The following is a 22,511-nucleotide window of genomic DNA, read 5'->3' on the forward strand; positions in this document are numbered from 1 at the left end:
TTTTTCTAGAAAGGACTGAGAGTAAGCCCAGTATCCTGAATTTTTAAGCTACATCGATGTAGATTTTATGCATTATGCACTTTCCTATGATCCATAATTTTTTGAATTGTAGCTCCAGGAGTCATGTAGTTGTGCAAATCATCTGGGAGGAAAAAACTCATGTTATCCAAGAAAAAAAAACCCTACAAACATCTTGCAGTGGCAGTGGAGCTTACAAGATAACCAACGTCGTAAGAACGAGCACATCCCACATGGGGCGGTGGGGTGGAGAAGCCGGAGTGCAGCAAATGTCCCACTTTTTCATCCCTAGCCCCAGGGGACTGTTACCAAGCTGCTACTTGGATCAGCAGGGGCCAGGCACGGTTTCCTCTCCAAATTCCTGACAGAACATGTTTCTTAACCATTTGGGTTTTGGGGTGTTGAATATACGGCATTAATGAATATAGTCAGTAAGTTACCGGACAGCTGGAGGTGACAGCTAGCTATAAGATGTCCAAATCTTTTCTCTGCCTAAATGGGAAGACCGTATCTCCCCTATTTTCACACCAAGTCATCTAGGGGGGATCAAAGTTTTCGGTGCCTCAAGTGCTTTACAACCGCATGCATTGATCCAAATACAGTATCAGACCTTTATTTTTATATGGAATATATTTGAAAACATTTGCCAACACAAAAGTAAATGCTTTTTTATGTAATAAGGAAAAGGCATCAAAAGTTGGAACAGACGGCATCCCTGTGAAGATGCCTTTTAAGAAAATTTTGTCACTTTGAAGTGTAATTACTTGAAGTATTATTATAGTGTGATTTCACAGTGTAATTAGTATCATATGCACCTCTTCTATTAAAGTACCCTCTATAACATATGCTGAAGTCATAAGTCATAATTCACTGTATCCCATTTTCTATTTACTGTGTCAGCAAATTTCAGTGACATAATGCTACAGAGCAACATTTCTGTGTATTTATTACTGTAATCACGATACTGAAGTGTGAAGACACCTTGCTAAAACCTATAACCTCTTGTAAATGGTTCTTTTTTGGGGGAAAAAAAATCCACTAAGTGAGTAATATGCAATTCACAGCTACAGGCTCAGTGACTGCTGTTCAAAACTACAGTAATTATTTAGGTATGCAACATGCTTGGCACAGCAGCAATAGAAAACAGACACAGAAAGTATGGGATTTATTTGACTAACTGCAGACATCTACATGTAAGCTAACTGCTCTACGTTACCTTGCTGGTTGATGGAGAGGGTTACATGCTTTTAAGGATTTATCTTACTGTAAATGGACATTTGGGAAGGTCAGACTAATTGCACCTAAAAATAGCCTATTTATTTCAACTGAGTTGCAACGGGAACCTTGAGTCACTAGTTCACATGACCATGTCTGTATTAGAAACATCTAACGGTAGGTCCACCCCTAATGGTAGGTCCACCCAGAAGACAAGAAATGGTCAAAACAAAAATGTGTCAGAGAAGACACATTTTAAATGCAACTTCACTGGAAAATCCAGACCTTCCTCACTTCTCCAGTAACTGCATTATGACTCTTGCTGCCCTCCCAACTCTCCTTCTCATGAAAACAAACACATGACATGGAAACATGCATGTGACATAGACAAGAAGTCCAAAAAATCCTTTTTATACTCCAGTAGCAATAGCACCTGGGCTTCCTGACAGGAGATGAAGTACCTTTCCAAAGGAAGTCACGCTTAAAGGAAAATATGGGGAACCGGAGACATTCATGGCTGTGTTCTAACAGGCTAATGGGAGTGCTAATATATGCAGCTCAAAAGGGTAAAATTGGCCATGCACAGGCATCTCGGAAAGCTCAGAAAAAGAAAGTAAACTAGGAACTTGTAAATTGTAACACATGCCATTTATTCCAATGACGATGTCCCGCAGTCACTTACTGCAAAGGTGGCTGCACTGGCAGCAGACAGGCAGAGGTACCTCAAGGTGAGCCCTGCCCTGGTACGCTTTACTCATCACTGGGTAAAGCACTATGTCTTCTTGCCTATCTACTACGTGTGTATACTATTCTAGTTCCTCAACAGGAATAAACCTCTTTCTCTTTTTTTTTTTCCCGTTTTAAGTAAACAATTTCTTGTGGACAGGATTTCCTGACGACTATATCCCATCCTATCCATGCCGATACATCAATTCCCAGTATGCCTGTCCCCATGATATTTAAGCATATTCTTCTACTGAGAAACAATCCATCAGTAAACTAATTTTCTATTTACAGATTTACTACTTCAGATAGCTTAAATTTGAGATATCCTTTGTTTATAAGTAAGGTAAAGTTTACCTGCACTCTCTCATTTTCTCATGGTCTTGCATTTCTTTCCTTAAGTGCAAAATTTAAAGGTCAAAAGAGAAAGAGGAAAAGTTGAATTGCAGAAAATAAAGAGAGAATCCTCTTAAGTGAAGAGTTATACAATCCACTGAACTCTTTCTGTTTGTGGAAGCAAAAGAAATTGCTTCTCTCAATAAAGAATCCCAAATTTTGCATATCCTTTCAAGGTCTATACCTGCTCTCGCAGGTATACTGGGGCCAAGTTTGCATTGGTTTCAGTGATAAGGCATCAAAAAACTAACCAAAAAAGGAGCAGGCTGAAATCTGTTTAACCTTAGTGTTGCTTAGATCAAAAAAAAACAAGGCATAAAATACTGGTGTGGAAACAATGCAGTGTGAAACAGACTATTAGTCTGTGACTGTAGGGAGACCATAAATGTTTCATTCAGTAGGCTCTTAGCACAGAAGTTTTAGTATCGATAACTTATGTCTTCTTTTTATTCTGTTTTCATTTGCACTCCAATTTTTGGCCCATTTTTCATTAGGCTATGAAGCATTCTTGGTCGTTTTCTGTGTTGATTTGCAACAGCATTGCCTCATTAACAAATTACTGTAAGAGATTGTGTATTCAGAAAGGAGTTTTTTTTATCATCCTTTTATAATCTTCCCACTCTTTCTCTTTCTTCCTATTATCAAAATATTGAGGAAATAGAGTATTAAACTCTCTGGCATTTACAAACTTCACTAATCTACTGGGCTCATATATGGAAACAAAATAATTGAGGAAGGAGAAATAAGCTTCCAAACTGTTTATCAATACATTATATTAATGCCATCTGTCCCACAGCTATGATGTCAGACTTTTTTTCCTTCTTCATTAAGGCACAGTTCGTTTACACGAACTGCCGCTTAAGATACTTGCTGGAACACTTAACAGCTCCCTCATTTGTTTGGTAGTTTTATAGGCCTCTTGTGCTGGAGCAGAGGTACAACAGCTTGCAATGCAGGAAAAGAAAAGATAAAACTACCCCGCTGTGCAGATTTAGTCAATTTTCACTGGCTCTCGCACAGAAAACAAATTGCAACCCCTCACAAAGAGTTCTCTCTCTGCACTGGCAGCCCTGACAAATGCAGACAAAAATGAGTAAATCAGGCAACTTCACATCAGGAGGAAAAAAATGGCTACTGCTCCAACAGCTGCTATCATAATTAAGAACAGATTTCATCACTAAACTCTTGCTGGTTGTGTCTGCAGCAAAACAAATACACAGATGTGGCACATTTGCATACTGAAAAATGTGTGCCATGTAACTGAAACAAATTTGCATTTTCAGCTCTTAAATACTCACTTTTTAATACGAAACAATGGGGGTAGTTTGCATGCTAATCCTCTGTCTTTGCTCATCAAACTCATTCAGTCAGTATATGAAATATAATGCAATACCAATACCTAGTAAGTCCACATTTCAGTCGTGCAGTCCAATATCAAAACTTGTTATCACGTCCAATAAAATACAATTTCAAATCACTTTCTGAACGGTCCTGTAGCACTTATATTTGTAAATGACATGTTTAAAAAAGAAGATAAAAAGGGGAAAATGTGAGAGTGGCTTCTTTTAATCATGACATGCACTAGATTTATTGCTCCTTCATTTATCCACTCATTTTAAAAGGTCACCTAGCATCATCTAGTAGAGAAGAAATGCAACCTTTTTAAAGTAAAAAGGGTATAGCATCATGCCCTGTGAAAGTAGGGTGGGATTACTAATGCAGCTGTGACTGAACCCTCACAACTGCAACACGTCCATCAGAAGCTGCGTGTAATATCTTGAAAGCCTGCCTTATAACACAAAAAAGACTCTCTAGCTTCTCTTCTTCTCACTCCAAAGGTACATCTTTCTGAGCTATGGCTATTTCATAGCTAAATAACCTCATAACAGTATTCTGGAATTGTTTCCTGTCTGTAAATCTGTGATAATTAAAGAAAGAGAATGTGATTATCGAGGCCCATAGACTGTTTAAAGAGCAAATCAGCAGATTTGCTGATAATTTGAAGAACAGGTTCACCTTAGGTTTATTTTAAGCCATTCAGTCATGCCACTATGCTTTCCCTAGTGAATACATTTGTTCAATTTAAATCCCTCTGCAGAATTAATTTGTTTATTTTAAGTATTGTGCAGAACTAGATGATTAAGTTTGAGCACAGTTATTTCTCAGACAGACGCACACCTGATCAAAGCAGCCTGAATACAACTCCTACTGCAGGTACTCAAAGCTCCACATACTCAGTCCTCTTCTGGTGCTCAGTTCAGAAGCTGCTACGCTGTGTATTATAGATGGCAGGATTTAAAATCTGCACGTCTCAGTCATATGCACCTTTACATGGAAGGGTTGGGACTTCTAAAGTGTTCCTGTAGGTATTTGCATGCACATCTTTGCATGCTTACAAAAGAAGGTTATTGCTTGACAACCAGTTTCTAGACAGTGGACACCTTTGTAAGGCAAATAATTAATGCCACTGCAACATCAGTGCTATTTCACAGAAGTATATAACTATCTGCAAATGGTAAATGTCAAGATTTTAATGGCAAACCAGTGTGCAAAGAATTCAGATGAAATCTCCATTAATAATGAGGGGGTTACCCAGCCAGGAAAGCAGAGCGGTGCAGATATGTACGCTTTTTTCCCATGTATGGTGTGTTCGTGTTTTGCAGTACGGGCCTCCAGATACTACAAGATACCGCCTTTAACCTTCCGGCTGCCTCTACCACCCTCACCCAGTGCCGCAACCCTGATGAGGCGATTTGTGCAGCCCCAAGGATAGCAGCTGACTGCTGCCTATTGCTGTTTTCTGGAAATACGGAGCACTGGCCATGCCCTCCACAGGCAGTGGGAGATACCCACCAGAAGGTAACAGTACCACAAACGGAGCTCAGATCTCCTGAGCCTAACCCTTTTGTTTCTTGTTTTACTTGTCTGTTCAGCAAGGGACATGAAAGATGCCATGCTGTCTGGGTAATGTTATGTTTGAAGACTATCATGCCAGTCCTGGTAGGCAGGGTACTAGACCTTACACACTTAGGATAAGTGGGCATTAGACTTGATGCACAGGTGCACAAGCAGGTGGTTCTGTATCTGTAACTTTGCATACATAGAACAAGGAAGGCACATTAGGACTTCTGCAGTCAAGGCTGAATCTGTTCCACAAGCAAATTTCTTCAGCATTTTAGAACGAGCCCTGTGTCTGAACCATGAAATACCTTTGCAATGAAACTTGTTGGCCTGATGTCTTGAAACACAGTTTTCCAGATCTGTGCATAACTTCATTATCTGTTCTTTCAGAACAATATTTTCACCGTGAAGAATGGCTCTTAAAAGCTGGTTCTTAAAAGGAAAAGGGTATAGAGAACTTTAGATATGGTCAAGGGCCTTTCCCATCTTAATAGCAATCAACCCATAACAATGAACAAGTAACTCCAGGATTTTGGGGAGTAAACAATATCAAAGGGACCTGCTATATGAATCAACTGTGGTTTTGCATATCTCATAGATGTAGATGTGCATTGCAAGTGACGGGAGAAACAGCAAGAAGCCCATTTTTGCGCGCATCTGGATTCTGTTTTGGTTATCAAGTCCCCATTCCTCTTTGGCAGATGTTGTGTGTACATTTTTAAGAGGAGTTTGCAGAGGTTTCCAAGGAAACTCAGGGTCATGGTTTCTGTGCTTTTTTCATCTAGTTCATGGTCCACTTTATCATAAAGGTAATATCAGTCAACTGTTCAAGCCTTTTGCAGTTGTTCCTTTTCTTTATTGTTTTCTTTTTTTAGGTGGTAAAAAAAGATAAAGAAGTAGCAAACAATCAGAAAGTGTAGAAAAGGCTATGTAATCAGCGAAATTGCTTTTCTTTATGCATTTAAAATTATTAATTTCTTAGCAACCACTGAAGTAATCTCTGCAATGCTATCTCCCAGCAGCACTTAAGTACAGTATTTTCCCCTATATTAGAGCAAACAGGACTCATGAAAAATTGGTAGGTTGGTTTTAATACCAGAAATCAGATAACTGAGCTCAGCTCCAGGACACTTGTATGAGTATTCCCTGGTGCATGCTACATCAACAGCAGTCAGGGAATCATTTTGCTTTTGAAGGACACAAGCTTTGGGAGTTGGGATATGTATAGTCTAGATATATACCATCCCAACGCTGTTTGCATGAAAGTCAATGAAAGCTTAGGTCAAATGTAGTTTCACTCAACTTACTTATAAACTAAAATCCTCTTGTTCTGAAAAACATTAATATCTCTAAACTGTTCATCAGTGCTAAGTTTGTTTTGTCTGTATGCAAAGAATTAAAGACCAGGATGGAGGTATGGGCTAGTCAAATCTGGACATTTTTGTCAAGCTTCATAATTTATATGCATTTTGAGATCTGAAACAAATATTTGACTGCCAGTTATTGGGTTGGGCGTAGCCTTCAGTTGCCAGGTATTGTTGTTATAATGGAAAAATGGTAGCATTAGTTTAATGTATTGTAATAGCACAGGGTAATGATCCTTAGCTCAGTAGTCCTGAAACACCTTGACAACAGCAGTTGAAGTCAATCGGAGCACTGCAAGTGCATATAAAAGTGCAGTCTGCAGACCATTAGGCATAATTTCATCAGATCTTTATTGGAATATAAATTGCACTTGAGCTTCTGTTGTTGTGTGGCAATTTAGAAAAGATGTATCTGTGTACATGAATTTTACAATCTCCGTTAAACCAGAGATTAAACCACTGTTAGGGTACATGGGCACTGGGAACTTACTTGGGTGACTTCTCTGCACCTAATAAAAGATCAGCAAGTAAAAAGGTAAATCTCCAGTGTTGGTGGCATGAGGCCAATTTATACCTGTAGAGGCCTTAGTCCATGGTATGTACAAATGCAACATACATACATTTTAAGCTAGTTTAGATAGTGCCTTTTCAATCTCAGCATTCCCACATTGATAGAGCAGAGACATTTATACAAATCTGCATCCCTTCGAACAATTCCAATACAAGGTCTATTTATTAGGGGAGAAATGAGGCCTACATGCAAACAGCACCCTTGCAAACCATGCCTCTAAGGGTACACTACATGTTTACCAAGATAAACTATGTTTTTGCCCAAGGTTTAAAAACAGACACAGCTCTGGTCAGAGAAGTCCAGAGTCTCTGAACTCATCACATAATAATTTACCTCTCCCTTGACTGGGTAGGGCACGCTGCAGCTGGTTTGCTAATAGAAGAGGTTGTAGACATCCCTGGGAATACCCAGCTGGGCACTGGGATGCATCCCAGCTTGTCTCTGAGGGCAGGCGGTGGCTGCTGACAGACTCCACTGCTCAGCCTTCCTCTCCACAGAAACCAGTGTACGTGGTTGTGGGCTGATGTAGCCCCTCACCCAGGTCTTGGCCTCTACAACCAATGCAAGCTCTGAAGCTTGTCATCCCTTTCCTGGTGTTTTATTGGAAATGCTTGTTTTACTGGAAATAAAATGAGTCAGAGAAAACTTTAAGCCTAAGGGGAAATAATGGCTGCTAATTTCTAGCTGACTTCTGTGAGAGGCAGCAAAAAGAACACCGTCCGAAAACGTCTTAACAAAAAAATAAAGCTTCAAAGAAAAAATTCTTAACAAAATGCTTACATTACCAAAAGCCAAGAAGGCAAAGGAAATTCCTCTAGAAAATAGCCTCATGCCAATGTCAAAAGTCAAGACAAGCCAGGAATAAAAGAAAATGAGGAGAAAGTAAAAGGAAAAGGCTTAGCTTTGTGTGGTCCCTGGAGGATGGAGAAGATAATTGTCAACATCTTTATCATCTGGACACAGCTATTTCAACTATGCGAAAAAGAGAGGGCCCAGTGACCCCAGACTGAAATTAGCACAAGACCATTATGCATGTCCCCATTACTCAGTGGAACTACTTTCCATTTTTATCTTTCAGTAACACACTTGGGATTTTTAACACCTCGTGCCTTGAATCTCAGCCAGACGATGCCAGCAGCCGGGAGTCACCGCAGCCTGCCTGGCAATGGCACCTGTAGCACTGCCAGCCCCTGCTGACTCGCCGTAGGAAGCAAGCTGCCTTCAGTGAGCAATTACAATTTCCAAGTCTGACATTAGCTCTGGAACAATTACATGCTTTATGCAATGGGTAAATTTTATTTAGGAGAGAAAAAAAGCAACCCACACTGCACTTCTTCCCAGCTGATCTTGCCAAAGTCAAAACAATTCCACCAGGAAGGGGTTGTCTAAACTCCTGAGCAGGCTGCAGAGCACTACTGCAATTCTCTTGTCCCATATATGAAGAGAAAACAAACAAAACGCTATCACAGGGCTGCCAGTTCCATGCCCAGAAAGTCAAAGGTAGGCTTGATTGCATAGGGAGGTGTCAGTTTGTTCTCACATTCACAATATGTCATACCAGTGGGGAAAAAATGGCAATTAGCGTGAGCTCCACATCATTTGCTTTAGTGCAGCTTACTCAATGTAAATGTCTTCATTTATTTCCTGCTCCTGTAAGGCCTCCGGCTCACACTGGTGGTTCCCCTCCCGTCTTACTCTGCACAGCTGCTGTATTTCTTTCCACCCATCTCACACATGCGCCCGAGCCAGCCAGCCAGATTCCTTCAATGTCCTGCCCTTCTCTGGGGCTGAAGTGTCCTTTCAGCTCCAAAGAGTGTCCTTCATTATCATTAAAGGAAATGCAGTGAGTCCTAACTATCCTCTGCCCCTTTGGAGCCCTTTTGTTGGTCCACCTTCTCCAGCAAGCAGAGGACCAGACGAATGTCTCCTGTACTAGCTGGGCTATGCTTTCAGTTTCACCTTCTCCATCCTTTCCTCCTTGTCTCACTCTTCTTCCCAAGTGTGGTCTTTGCTCACCCTATTAAGACCTCCTCTTCCTGAAGACCATCGATGTTTTTTGATTTGGGTACTTGTCTCAGCATTGTCCCTATCTCCTTTCTCCAGGTGCAATAGGTTAATTTAGTTTCCAGGTTCCTGTTAACCTTTCCTGTGCCCTTCCAGGGCTGATGATAGGCTCTACCACAGGATACCTCTCGCTGTGTGCTTGTACAGCAGCTTGCATAATGAATCCTGACCTCAAGCTTTTCAAAAACATTATCAGGAGTTTAAGCTTCTTGTCAAACCCAACAGAAAACCACCCCGCTGTACGTTTGCTGAAGAATATGTGGGAAAGGAAGAATATGGAGAGCTGACCTGTCCTCCCGGCTCTTGGCACCATCCTGCGGTTTCCCTTTATCCTGTGCATTTAACCCTCAGTTGCAGTCATGCACCTCAAAAGCCTACCTGGATCAAGACAGGCTAATTTTTAATCTGAGCATATCATGGTTTCATCAATAATTTTTTGTGTGTGCCTACTACTTGTTACTTAATCTGTGAAATACAGTTCGGAGGAAAAAAAAAAATCCAGCCTATAAAACCTGTTGGTGTAAAGATAAGCACTTTATTTAATATCCAATTAAATGTGGTCACTGGAGAAATCACAGCTTATGCAACTTTATCAGAAAAAGATTAATCTATTTCAAGCTTAACCCAAAAAGTCATAAAAGAACTCATGAATTTAGATAGGAATCCACTTATAATCCAAAGACATTTTCCTATTGAGTAAGAACAGCCTAAATTGCTGCCTATATTTATTCTTGGTTCAATCAAATTTCTGTACTCAGTAGCTGTCATTGATTTTTAGGACAATTATCAAACAAAAATGATGAACAAACTGAAGGAACATTATAGAGTCTTTTTCAACTCCACAGTAATCATTAGAAAATGCACAGCCTGCTCATTGATAATGGTTTAACGGCTCACAGGGTGACATCATCACATTTAAAAGATAGTCACACCCAGAAGGCAGATTTTTTTTTAATAGCATTACAATTTGCCATTTTAAAGTTAATTGTATTTTGCTTGGTGTTTCAAACTACACAGGCTGCACTGAAGTTACTTTGTTCATATTATGTGATCATGCCCAAAACCATGATTTCAAAATAAGGAAGCAAATAGTTGAATTTATTTATTCAAATTAAACAGACTTTCTTGCCTGTCTAGAAATTGATACTCTCCAGTTCATTAGCTGAATTTCCCACAGGGCCTGCAAAGGCGCTTTTCATTTCTACGCTGTTTGATTTGTCTAGTTGATTTATTAAAAAAAAAAGGATTCTATATTAAAATTATTGAATAATAACTACTTGGTTTCATCTTTCCACATTAATTATTATATTTAGTAGTGCATTTCACAGATAGTACAGAAAACTTGTTTCAAAAACAAGTGCATAGGGGTATCTGTAGAAGCAGCAGGGCACCCACTAGCTGCTGGGGCACAGCACTTTTGATTTCTGTCTGCCAGGTCAACCTAAGGCAAAAGGTTCAAGTGCAATGGCTAAAAATCAGTATTAAGCAGTAATGTTTAATGGCCTACTTAAAATGAGTTCAGTAATCCAGCTCCATTCCACTGAGTGCAAAAATGCCTATCTATAATCAGTGCATAAAAGGTATAATTTAAAAAAGCTACAAGAGTATAACTCACACCTGATTACAGCACATCTGCTGAACTGTATCTCCCCCTCTACGCTCTAAATTATTTTGCGGTGCTCTACAAATATGGAGCTCACTTGCAAAGTTTGGCATGTATGTCAATTTAGTCCAAATTTTACAAACCCTTTGGAGGATCATTTATGTGGACAGCACCTTCCTAGCACCGTATGAGAAACCTGAGCTTCACGGGAGAGGTGGTGGATGTCCATTAGCAGATCAGCCCAGGCTCTGAACGCACAAAAATCCACTCTAAGGCACGCAGCAGCTTTACTTGGAGACTCGAGCTCATAGACAAGAAGATGGGTGCAGCAAATGCAACCCAGCCCGTTTCAAGGTAAATAAATTAGGCCTGCGTTTGGGTCTGGTTTAGGACAGATAGGAGCCCAGCCTGGGCACCACACGCATGCAGCGAAGAGCGGAGGCGGTGGGAATGGCTGGTACACTGCCCGTCCCGTTGGCCTGCCCGGTGCCAGTGGCAGCTCCCGGAGGTGGCTGACCCATGTCCCAGCCCCTGGCCGTGCCACTGGCCCGCAGGGAGCTGCCTGTCCTCCGTGCCTGAGCTCACTGAGCTACAAAGGCGACGCTCAGCAGAGCTCTGCCGTGAAGTGGCAGCAGCAGGGTTCCCTCCTCCGTCAACCTTCAAAGATTTGCGGCTGGTACTTTTTAGTTGAACTTCCTGCGTGTCAGCTCTTCATCCCATGCTCTTTATATAGCAGCAATTAGCATATCTGAGAAATCCCCGTTTGGCGTGTTTTATGGTCTCCTCTCTGTGTATTGAGATAATTCTGTAAGTTACGTGCAGGGATACGCTGTAATTCCTACTGTACAACTGTCAGGAAATCACTCAGGTAGATTTATTCACTGAAGAGTTGGTGAGGAAACTGATTCTGAGCAGGGAGCTAGAAACTTTAATTACAAGAGAGAAAAAAATGACTGAAGCACCTCAGACTGGTCAAGAAGCTCCTTTCATGCTCTAAAGATATGTCCTGAAGTTAATAGATTAATGCAGCATAGCATTTCTGAATTCAAATGTCACCTTCTGCCACCAATTGTTATTCTATATTACTATTGCTGACTTTCTTCAAAGTAATAACAACGTCAAAAAACAACCACAAGTATTACATCTCAATTTCTGGAACAAAACAAAGAAAGATTGAAGAAAAAAGACCGTCCTCCCTCGAGCAATATCTTCTTGACCAAAGGAAGTTCATACAATGCAGAAAAGAAATATTCATCCCTGTCAAACCCTGATCTTGCTACCACCGAATGCAATGGCAAAACTCCTATTAATTTCTAGTGGAGCATGAGCAGTGAATAACTCAGATGGAAGTGGTAAACCATAAGCGACATAATCACTCAAGAACTGTCTCTGCCTCAAATGACCTAAATGGTAGGAAGAAATACAGCAAGGAACATTAATTCAGAGTTTAGCAATAAGCCTTTACTTATGCTTCTGTGTAACTTCCACTTCTAGCGGAAAGGTTACGGAAGAGTTTCGTGCACCGCTCTGCTACGTGGCAAGCTGCAGCACAAATATCCAAGCCCAGAACTGGGAGCTCGGCCTCCTCAGTTTTGCTCTCTCCTTTGACGCCGATCCACCCTGGCTGTGCTTGCTCCGGACCTGTGGCCAGCCGCCAGCGCGCCCAGCCGCAGTCTGGGGACAGAAGAAGGTGTGCCACCCTGTCCTCTGCCCCAGTCTCCCGCATCGTTCTCCAGCTGGTTCCTCAGACCGGACCATCAGCAAATGCGGCCACGGAGAGCACGCCTGGTTGGTGGCGCCGCTGCTGGCGTCCCCGTCTGCCCGCACCTCGGCTAACACCTCTGGAACCAGATTTAATACGGTCTTTTCAGAGTTGCCATTAATGCTTACGAAGCGCTTTGAAACTCCTGAAGGAAAGAGATTACAGTAGTGTAGTAAAAGATGCAGTAACTGAAACAAGCATTACTTAACAGTCTTTAGAACTAATATCTTTTTAGCATTGAATAAAAAATGCCATCCATGGGAATGTCGAATGGGCTGGATAACACATGGTGTAATCTGTTAGGGCTCCATCAATCGATTTCAGTCTGCTGAGAATCTAGCTCTGCATGTCCCTCAGTTGACTTCATTGTTTTAGTGTGACTTCAAACAAGAAAAGCAGTTCTGGACTGTTCATTTCACTGTGCTTAGGTACTTGTGGACACCACCATCACTAGAAGTGTTCAAAAAACATGTGGACGTGGTACTTCGGGACATGATTTAGTGGGCTTGGTGGTGTTGGGTTAACGGTTGGACTTAATGATATTGAAGGTCTTTTCCAACCCTAATGATTCTGTGGTTCTATGATTTTTGGTGTATTGATGAGAAGGCAACTAGCTGTTATCGGAGGCTATAAACCTGCCGAGTGGGGAAAAAGGAAGGAAAAAAAAAAAGACCTGCTGTGTTTCAGAAGACTCCAGCTCTGTGTAAGAGGCTGTTCACAGATGTTCAGCGTGTCCTATGTGAGCGTGAGGTTCTACCTCTTCCACCTCCCACAGAAGCTACGTCTCTATGTCTACGTCTCAGCCCAGCTTTGTGCATGTTGCCATGCCACTTATGTGGGGATGAGTACTGCATTTTCCTCCCAAGACAGTGTTATCACATCTGTGAAGAAGGTGATGGTCACCATCTAAATTTTTGTCCTCACAGGAGAGGACAAGCTTCTTTAGAAATAACTGCAGTCGTTATTTCATGGCCATTCTATATACTTTGCATTAATATTGGTTCTGACTGCGTTTGTAATCAATAATCTCACAGCTGCCTTCCCCTTTTCTACTTCAGGTCTAGAAGTTGTAGCAGTCACATAAAGCTGTACCTCTGCACCTGAACGCAGTTGTACAACTCGCTTTAAATAAATGCAAGATTTGTTGACAATAGATTACGCTGCTGCTATTTGAACACTAATAATCTCTAGCGTGTGCAAGAAAAAACCCATCATCTTCAGCATCTCATTTCAAGATAGTTACAAAGCAGAGAGAGCGTTTTAAATCCCATCTCTCCTTAAACACGTGTTAGTGATAAGAGTTAGCAGGAAATACTTTTGGTTTTCCTCTCTTTCTAGCTAGACAAGCTTCCCTCACAGCCATTTGCAGTAAATGCAGAGGAAAATGAATAGAAATTTTTGATTCTGAGAGGAAATGCTGGATCTCAATATTCCTGACCCTGTGGCTCACTGGCCTGAATGCTTTTTGTGTATCTTCTAAATAAAACGTGGTGTAAAGCCACCTCACACCAAGCCTCCATCGCCCAGAGAAACATGCTGGTAGGGTGGGAAGCGAGTGGGGCATGTAGGAGGGAATTTGGGAAAGGAAATGCTTATCCTAGACTGTGTAAGAAGCAGTACTTCCTGGCATGCTGGTTTTAACTCATGAAGTAAAAAAGGTACCATATTTCAAAACAGGCAATTGTTATATATAAAATACAATTAAGAGATTTGAAACTACATGAATATGTAATGTACACATTTCTTTACAGATGCATTTTTCTCCAGACAGGCCGGTGCCTGCTTTAATTTGGAAGCTATCCATTTTCATACAAAGTTAACCAAGAGTGACAGGAAATCAGACGCCTACGTTATTTATCTTTTCTGAACTTAAAAAAAAAGAAAAGCCTTCTGTTAATTACTTTTCTAGGAAGCTATTTTGTGATACCACAGGGATAGATCTTCCATATTCAGAAGTGCTACGGAAATGACAACTTTACGACATGCAGGGTGAATAAAGTATGTTACATGCAGATATTTAAGGGTATATTTGTCTTCATTTACTGTAAGTGAATATGTGACCAACAATAAAAAATTTAACTGCTTCTGGCCTGGCTGGATGCATTTACAACAATTACTGGACGTCCGACCTCTTTAACCTTATACATCAAGTGGCACATATACATTATTTATTTAGCTGGAATTAACAGTGATCTGTGAAGCTCGTATTTTCTTTTGATTCTCTTGCTCATCAGTCATAACTGACCCCTGTGAGTATGTTCAGTGGTGACAGTTTCATGTCACTCTGATTCATGAAAGACTGGGGAAACTACAGAACAAAGCAGTAAAATATTTTTCATGGATATTTAAAAGAAAAATCCTAAACCACCTTTACATCCTACATAATCCCTCGTAGATTGCCATGAAGACAAAGAGAAATGCTCTACCCTGCTGTAATTATTGGAAAGAAGAATGTGAGTTGGCATTAATAACTGCTCTGCAGGAGCAACCAGGGCTTGGACTCCACACCTGACTGCACACTGATACAATGCTCTAGTGTTGTACAACGTAAGGTCTGAGAAGCAGAGTGCATCTAAGTATTTCACTGGTAACTGGAAATCCGCAGCAAGCCCACCCTCGCCCTCTGTCCGTGCCCCAAACCCTTTCCAAGCACTCCTTTGTTTGAGGAGCCGCGAAGCAGATGGGGAGGAGATGCTCAGCTGAAACCTAGCGCTGAGGGCAGCTTCTTCTGCTTGCAGGAGCACTGTGCCACAGCGCACAGCTCCTGCAACCACATCCAGAGAAGCACCAGTTTCTCCAACTGCTAAATACCCTTACAGGCCTGGGAGCAATCCATGTTAATGGGGCCAAAGGTGGTCAAGCAGCAGCAACGCCATGCATCTTCTGAGATGCATTTCACAAAAGAGGTCTACTAGACTACTTTGTTTCTGGTAGGGAGGATTTTTACTCCATCCAGTTACCATCATCACAAGCACTACAATGGATTCAAAAAAATCAGACAAAATGTGCAATTAAAAGCTGTTTTTGTAGTTCTAAAATGTTAACTCATTCATCAACTACTTTAGTGCTTACCAAAAGGAACTAAAGAAGCTACAGGGCTGTGGACATTTTTATGCATGCACTTTTATATTAATTCCAGAAATGATTCATAAACCAAACCATCCACTCGATTTGGGGGGGGAGGGGGGCAAAATGTGAGAGGAATACACTTTTCTCATAATGAACCATATTCTTACATTCATTGAGCTCTCCTTATCCCAAAAGTGGTTACTCTTCCAACTTTTGCAAAGATGGAAAGACCAGTTTTATCAAAGGGAGGATCTGACTTATGAGAGACCTCAATGAACTGCTCAAAATATTTTTTCAATAATTGGAAAAAAAAAACCTTGGGGAAAATTTGCAAAAAGGCAGGTGCATACATTAAGGAACTCCCTTAACAATCAGAAGTTTACATCCGGTTTCAAGAGATTTTTCTCTGATTATAATCATCCTACAGAGAAAAACAACGAGGAACAACAAGTGATTCACCATAGCAACAAACGCATAGCACATACCATATGGTAATCAATCCATACAGAATACTTTAGGCTCTATGTAAATAAATTCTTTATTTTCAAAAAGCTATAGATAAGTTTAGCTAGTGCTCTCCCAGAAAAGATTGCGATATTTAATTCAAAAGGGAAAAGAAATTTGTTTCACTGAGGGTAGAAACAGTAAAACTACAGAGCTCTAAAAGTCAAGTAAAGGTGCCTAAGCAGTATTTTCCTTCTACAAGAGCTGCCATGCAAGTATAACTGGAGGGATTAGCCCCACTGTGTTCGGTGAAGCTGCCCGCACACCCACAGTCACTACGTGCCTTGGTGACTGCAGAACACAAGAAAGGCAGAGACCTGGGGCACAATTTTGAAAACTGTACCGAAAATCCATCTTTGCGCATTGTGGTCTCCACCGTGTTTGTGAAGAGCGTTTCAAACACCACTCTGTTTAATACACTCTGTCTTTGCAACCCTACTCCGTTGCACTCTCGTACATAAAATTAGGCAGCAGCGCGCAGCCCTCCCACATACACACTCGAAGGCCCTGAACAAACCACGACTGGTGGGGATCTTTGCACCACACTGCTCTTGCTGTCCAGTTCTTCCTGTTTAACGTGGGAAAACATCCTTTATTTGTGGGGAAGGTCAGCGGTTCCATTACAGGGATGAATTGAGCTGTGTCTTCTTGTAAATGCAGCTTGCTAACTCGTTCCCATGAACGGCTGGGAAAGAAAACATCTACAACTGGCTCACACTTACAGTACTTACAGTACTCGAGTGCTGTGATTGCTAACAGGCTTTTCAAGCACTGCAATTCTTCAATAAAGTTGATAAATGGTAGAGGAGTATCAACACACTTAATTCTGCGCTTATGTCTCCAGCCTCTCTGGGCGCGTCCCAGAACGGTGCCAGAAGAAATCTGGCCCTTTTTGCTAATGCATTCAACCTCTCCCTCTGTTTTGATCTAAAAGCATCTTCAACTGTTCTCCCATTTTCTTCTGCCTTTCAGGGACGGAACTGAATGCCCTGGGAAGCAGAGGAGAAAAACCTGGATTCCACTCCTAGTTCTGCAGCAGTTCAACAGGCTCCGTCGCAGCAAGGGGAAGGTGGTGGCATGCGTCTGAGGAAAAGCACTTACTCAGATCTCCTCTAAATACTTTTCCTTCCCCATGAGACACCATCTCCCCTCTACTTTCCAGATATGGGGTATTTCCAGGGAAAGCACGCACTGATCGTGACCATCTTCCTGATTTAGTCTACACTGGAGCTTCTGTTGTCAAATGAGAGGTAGCTGCACTTGTTTTTTCACACATGAACTCCCACCTTCAATTTTAAACTGGAATGGAACTACTTATTATATGCGCTATACACCAAAGCTCTCCTTAAAAGAGTCTGCTTTTGAAAAAATTACTGACATTAAGTCCATATTTGGAAAGTTTTTTTCAGAGGGGGGGAAGAAGGGGAGGAAAGACTTGTGGGTTTCTTTGCTTTCCATTAATATATGAGGATAGAACTGATAGGCAGAAAAAAGATTGCAGATTTAAAGAACACTTGCTAGCACGTGTGCCAGATGCTGATGGCTATATATAGCCACTCGAACGAGAACGACTGCAGAGAGTATCTTATCCAGGCAAACAGGAATTAGCCTGAGTAAGATCAGGGCAAAAATGAAAACAAAAAAAAATACAACATTTAATCTATTGTGCATTACTTCTGCTGCAGAAGAAGTTGTGTAAGTACTCCATGAAGTGGAATAAGAACATGTCCTCATGATGACCTTACCTACTTTTCACGTAAATATGTTCCCAAATTTAACAGAACCAAATCTATCCTTTTTACCATTAGACTGCTAGTCATTCTTGAATACAACCTCAATTTCCTTGCTCCATAACCCTTAGAGAAGTAAGCAAAGGACAATAGATAAGGCTTCTTCAATGTAATAAAGCAGCAGCATGCAGCCTATAAGATGAAATCAAAACCAGAACTCAGATATAAAGAACGTGATTTGCCATCTCAGGTTTTTCTTATTGTGTCACTCAACAAAATTTTAGAAAAGAGAGGCACTTGATTTTCCTGCCTCTTTTCCGCTATACCCTGATACCACATTTTTCTTCCCTTCTATCCAGTACAGTAGGTTTTTACCTACAGCAATATAATTTCTAAGTAATTCAAAATGTGAAATAGCAGTACTTGAGATGACGAGCTACCATTTCTACAGAGCAGTATGATAATTTTGGAAGGACTGGGAGGTTGGGTATGGATTCTAATTAACACTGATGAACCTGGCTCCTAAAGATTAAATTCCCAAATGAGTAACTGCTACCTTTCTACACACAGGTCTATCCAAGTTATTCTCATTAAAACAATTAAAAAAAAATTATAAGCTTCCGTCTGTGTCAAGATATTGAAGGCTTTCCAAAACTGATTAAAAATATTAAATGAGGTATTGAACTACATTAAAAATCAACCTTTTTCAAGTACTGAAAAGTAATGGTCTATAATTTGTATTCAAGTGATTTTATTTCCAGTGAATAATAATTGTACTGCAGCCAACTTTGTGCCCTGTTTCTCTGAAAACCTCAAGGGATGTACAGAAGGGGATTTTGTATCCTGCTGAAGACACACACACTTTGTGTGACATTGCTTCTTATTCTTCAGTTCTTACATGGAGCCTTAACTTTGTTTCATTATGTGTTTATTTTTCCACTTATGGTTACTTCAAATTGCTAAACACAAATGAAAGTGGATAGATATTAGATATACTGACAGATTCTGGAAAGTACTATAACCTAAATGCAAGTGCATGGAAACAGAACTCAACTTGAATGCATTAGTAAGTGGACTTGCAAATCGGGAGATTTATAACAATATATTCTTGTTTCATGGTTTTCTCTGTGGAACCTGAAGTTGCCTAGAGCCACATGATGTTCAAAATAAAACTGAAACATCACACAGAAATGCTTATCGCTTCATGAGCCCCAACTGTGCAGGAGTTGGGTAAATGGCCATTTCTCACCATTTGCTTCTCTTCTTTGTCAGGCTAGGCAGCTTCTCCGCTGCCTCCCAATTCTTCCTCCTTTGAGTCTTGTCTTTTATCTCACACCTACACCCTGCACACACATCTTGCTTCCCCTATTTGCACCTTTTTCCCTTACAGCCTCCTGCAGTTCAGTTTGCAGTTCAGTTAAGCAGTTGCAGAACTTGTCTAGACCAAGTTGAAAAGTATAGGTTTTGGACCACAGTATCACTATGAACACATTTTAAGAGCTGAAAGTAGAAAAAAAAAGTGTGTAATGACAAAATTAGGCGGGTAGACAGAAAGTAAAGTCTATAAAAGTGGTCCAGAGGGTGGTGAACAGTAGTACAAAGTCCTGTTGGAGGCCAGTCATTAGTGGTGTACCCCTACAGTCAATACTGGGGCCAATACTGTTTAACATCCATGACCTGGATGATGGGACAGAGTGCACCCTCAGCAAGTTTGGAGATGACACAAACTGGGAGAAGTGGATGATATACCAGAGGGTCATGCTACCGTCCAGATGGACCTCAACAGGCTGGACAAATGGGCTGACAGGAACCTCAAGAAGTTCAACAAAGGAAAATGTAAAGTCGTGAATATGGGGAGGAATAACCCCAGCACCATTACAGGCTGGGGGCTGGCTGACTGGAAATGACCTGGGGTCCTGGTGGACAACAAGCTGATCATGAGCCAGCAACACCTCATGGTGTTGCCTACACTAGCCCCCAGCGCACACTAACTGCCCTACCTAGTCCATCTCAGTCACACACCTTTTATTTTAGCAGACATCAAGCTTCATTCCATCACCTGCACTCCAGATACCCTATCCCCAAGCTCTCTGCCCCTCTCCTGCTTTCCATGTTCTCCTGGCTGCTCTTAGGCAGCTTTCTGCCATTCTCATTTGTTTCCATACGGCTTCCCAGACACTGTTCTACCCTATTTGTCAGCCTGCTTTCCTCATGATTATCCTATTATGGTCATCCCATGGCCACTAGAGATACAAGGTCTTTCCTGGCCATCATCTTTAGCTTCACGCTGAACAAAAGAAGCCTCATTTTGCCTGCAAATATTCACAAGTCCACAGCAGCTTTTGTGCTGAGAGCAGCTTAAAACTTCTGTCCCTAATAGAGGACAGTGAACATTTGATGCAAAGAAGTTTTATGAGTTTTAAAGCAGAAATTTAAAAAACGCATGGAAATTCTTACAAAACTGTACTAGGAGACGTATGATACAAATAACAAGAATGGAAAAACATTTTGAAATAAAAAGGAGTATGATTGAAAATTAAAGGGAGGCTGGATTAGGCAACACTGACTGAAAAAACTTTCAGTCTTGGTCAGTATTTCTCCCTGTAGCAATACCAGTGGGTTACCAATTTCATCTTGTGCCATTTGGGATGGAAAATGTTAGAACAAAGGAAATGTCAGAATAAAGGAAAAAAAGCTGGGCACTTTTATCATGAGGACTCTCAGCCCTCCAACATGAGATCTAAACACTGTCTTTCATTAGCTTCAGTTTCAAATCCCAACACCTATAGTACCTACTATTTTTCTTCTGAGTAATTTGTCCATAATTTTTTATTATTTTTATTTTTTTATTATTTTTATTATTTTTTATTATTTTTTCACCTACCAGACAATGTTTTTTGTCCACCTCCTTCAACTTCAGTTAAATGTTTATATTATGTTGTCAAATACTGTTTCATTAATACTGCATCCCACACAATCTGTGAGAAGCTGGTGAACACTAGTAGCTACCCTGCAGTCCACTCTCTCCTACCAGAGCCTACATTGCCATCAGTATCTAAGCAAGTTAGTTTAAAGCAATCTCAAATACATCTACATGTCTAGAAATTGCAGTGTAAGGATATCCTTATGCATCAGCATAGATTGCATACAACAGATGAAAGCTTTCTTTCCTGAGGTAGGCAAATTTGGAATGCAAATGGTAAATCCTGAATTTCAGACAAACAAATGATTGCCTATCAAAACTCCTTTCCAAACTAGTCCTTAGAGTATTGCATACATGTAAAGGGGGAAAATTTGAAATATCCAGACAATTGCCACAGGCATCTTTAATTCTAACAATACTTCCCACTTGCAGACAGAAGTACAAGTCTGAAAGAGGTAATAATAGCTAAATGGATATTAGTATCTGCCATTACCTGATCTATCTGCACAATTACAGCAGTTTATGAATGCTAAATTTGCTTATCAAATCTGGCTTAAGAGCCTAAAACAACCCCTTTTCAGGAACAACATATCACGTATGTGTTGTTTGGAACTGATGGAACTTTAGCTTAGACAAAACCCACATGGGTATAATGCCTAAAAGAGCTGAGAGAAATAATTGCTTCCAGAGAGATTTCTTTCCCAAACTGAACCAAAGGGGGAATACAACAGTCAACACCGTTTCTGAAAAACAGGCATTAAGAGGCCAGAGAATTGCACCAAAAATTAGATTTTTCCTTGCCTTTAACAATGCCAGAAACAAAAATGTTAAGACTAAAAGCACCTCAAGACACACCACAACTGTCAAATAAGAGTAAACAATCATCACCTCTGCTCTGAGAAAGTCACAGTGATTCAGCCAAATAGAATACCTCAGTCCTATAAATACTATAAATTGTTCAAGTCATGAGACCTCTACCGATTTGCACAAGAGGATGATGTGACCATCTTTGTATTGGCATACAGGTCTCTGAATACACCCAATAAAAAAATAATCATCCTTCATTCTGCCAAAACCAACCATTTCCTCCCCATCCAAAAAGCTCTAATAGAAAATCACAGACTCTATAAGTGATAAAGCAAGGTGTCCTACTGGCATAAATGGAATGTGAAACAAATTAACATAAAATAAGTCTAAGCAGAAATCTTTCATATCTACTGCTGATAACAGAAATGCTGTCTAGAAGCTTTTTCAGACATTATCATACTTGTAGCTTGGCTGGTTTTCTACAGATGGTGATTCTTTAGAAAGGAAACCTCAATCTTAGAAATTGGTTTGAAACAGAAACAGATACTATGAACTAAAAGAAGAGTCTCATTGCTATATTCTCATCTATTTCACAGATCTCATATTGTTTAAGCAATTTATTTAGATTGTGAAACTACTTTGACATCACTGAGGATACCAGAACTACGACTCATCACAAGCACTTCATTTAATCACTGCCAAAGAGAAAGAAGTCAACGAAATATGAACAGTTAGAAGTAATACACCCACCTACCAAAAAAAAAAACCAAACCAAAAATAATTAAAAATATCCAGACTTTATATGTGGACACTCAGGAAAAAAACTCTGTGAAATAATATATACTACTAAAAATTGTGCCA

The 22,511-nt window shown here is 40.5% G+C and overlaps 1 protein-coding gene across 1 annotated transcript in view; it reads right to left on the reverse strand.

Moving 5' to 3' along the window:
* The window catches only part of AFF3 (ALF transcription elongation factor 3), a gene marked incomplete at its 3' end in the record, with an annotated part of 327,368 nt that overhangs the window by 247,326 nt on the left and 57,531 nt on the right, over window positions 1–22,511 (reverse strand). The gene's annotated exons all lie outside the window — the stretch shown is intronic.

Source organism: Phaethon aethereus (genome assembly GCF_964289735.1).
Source record: "Phaethon aethereus genome assembly, chromosome: 1".
NCBI lineage: Eukaryota > Metazoa > Chordata > Aves > Phaethontiformes > Phaethontidae > Phaethon > Phaethon aethereus.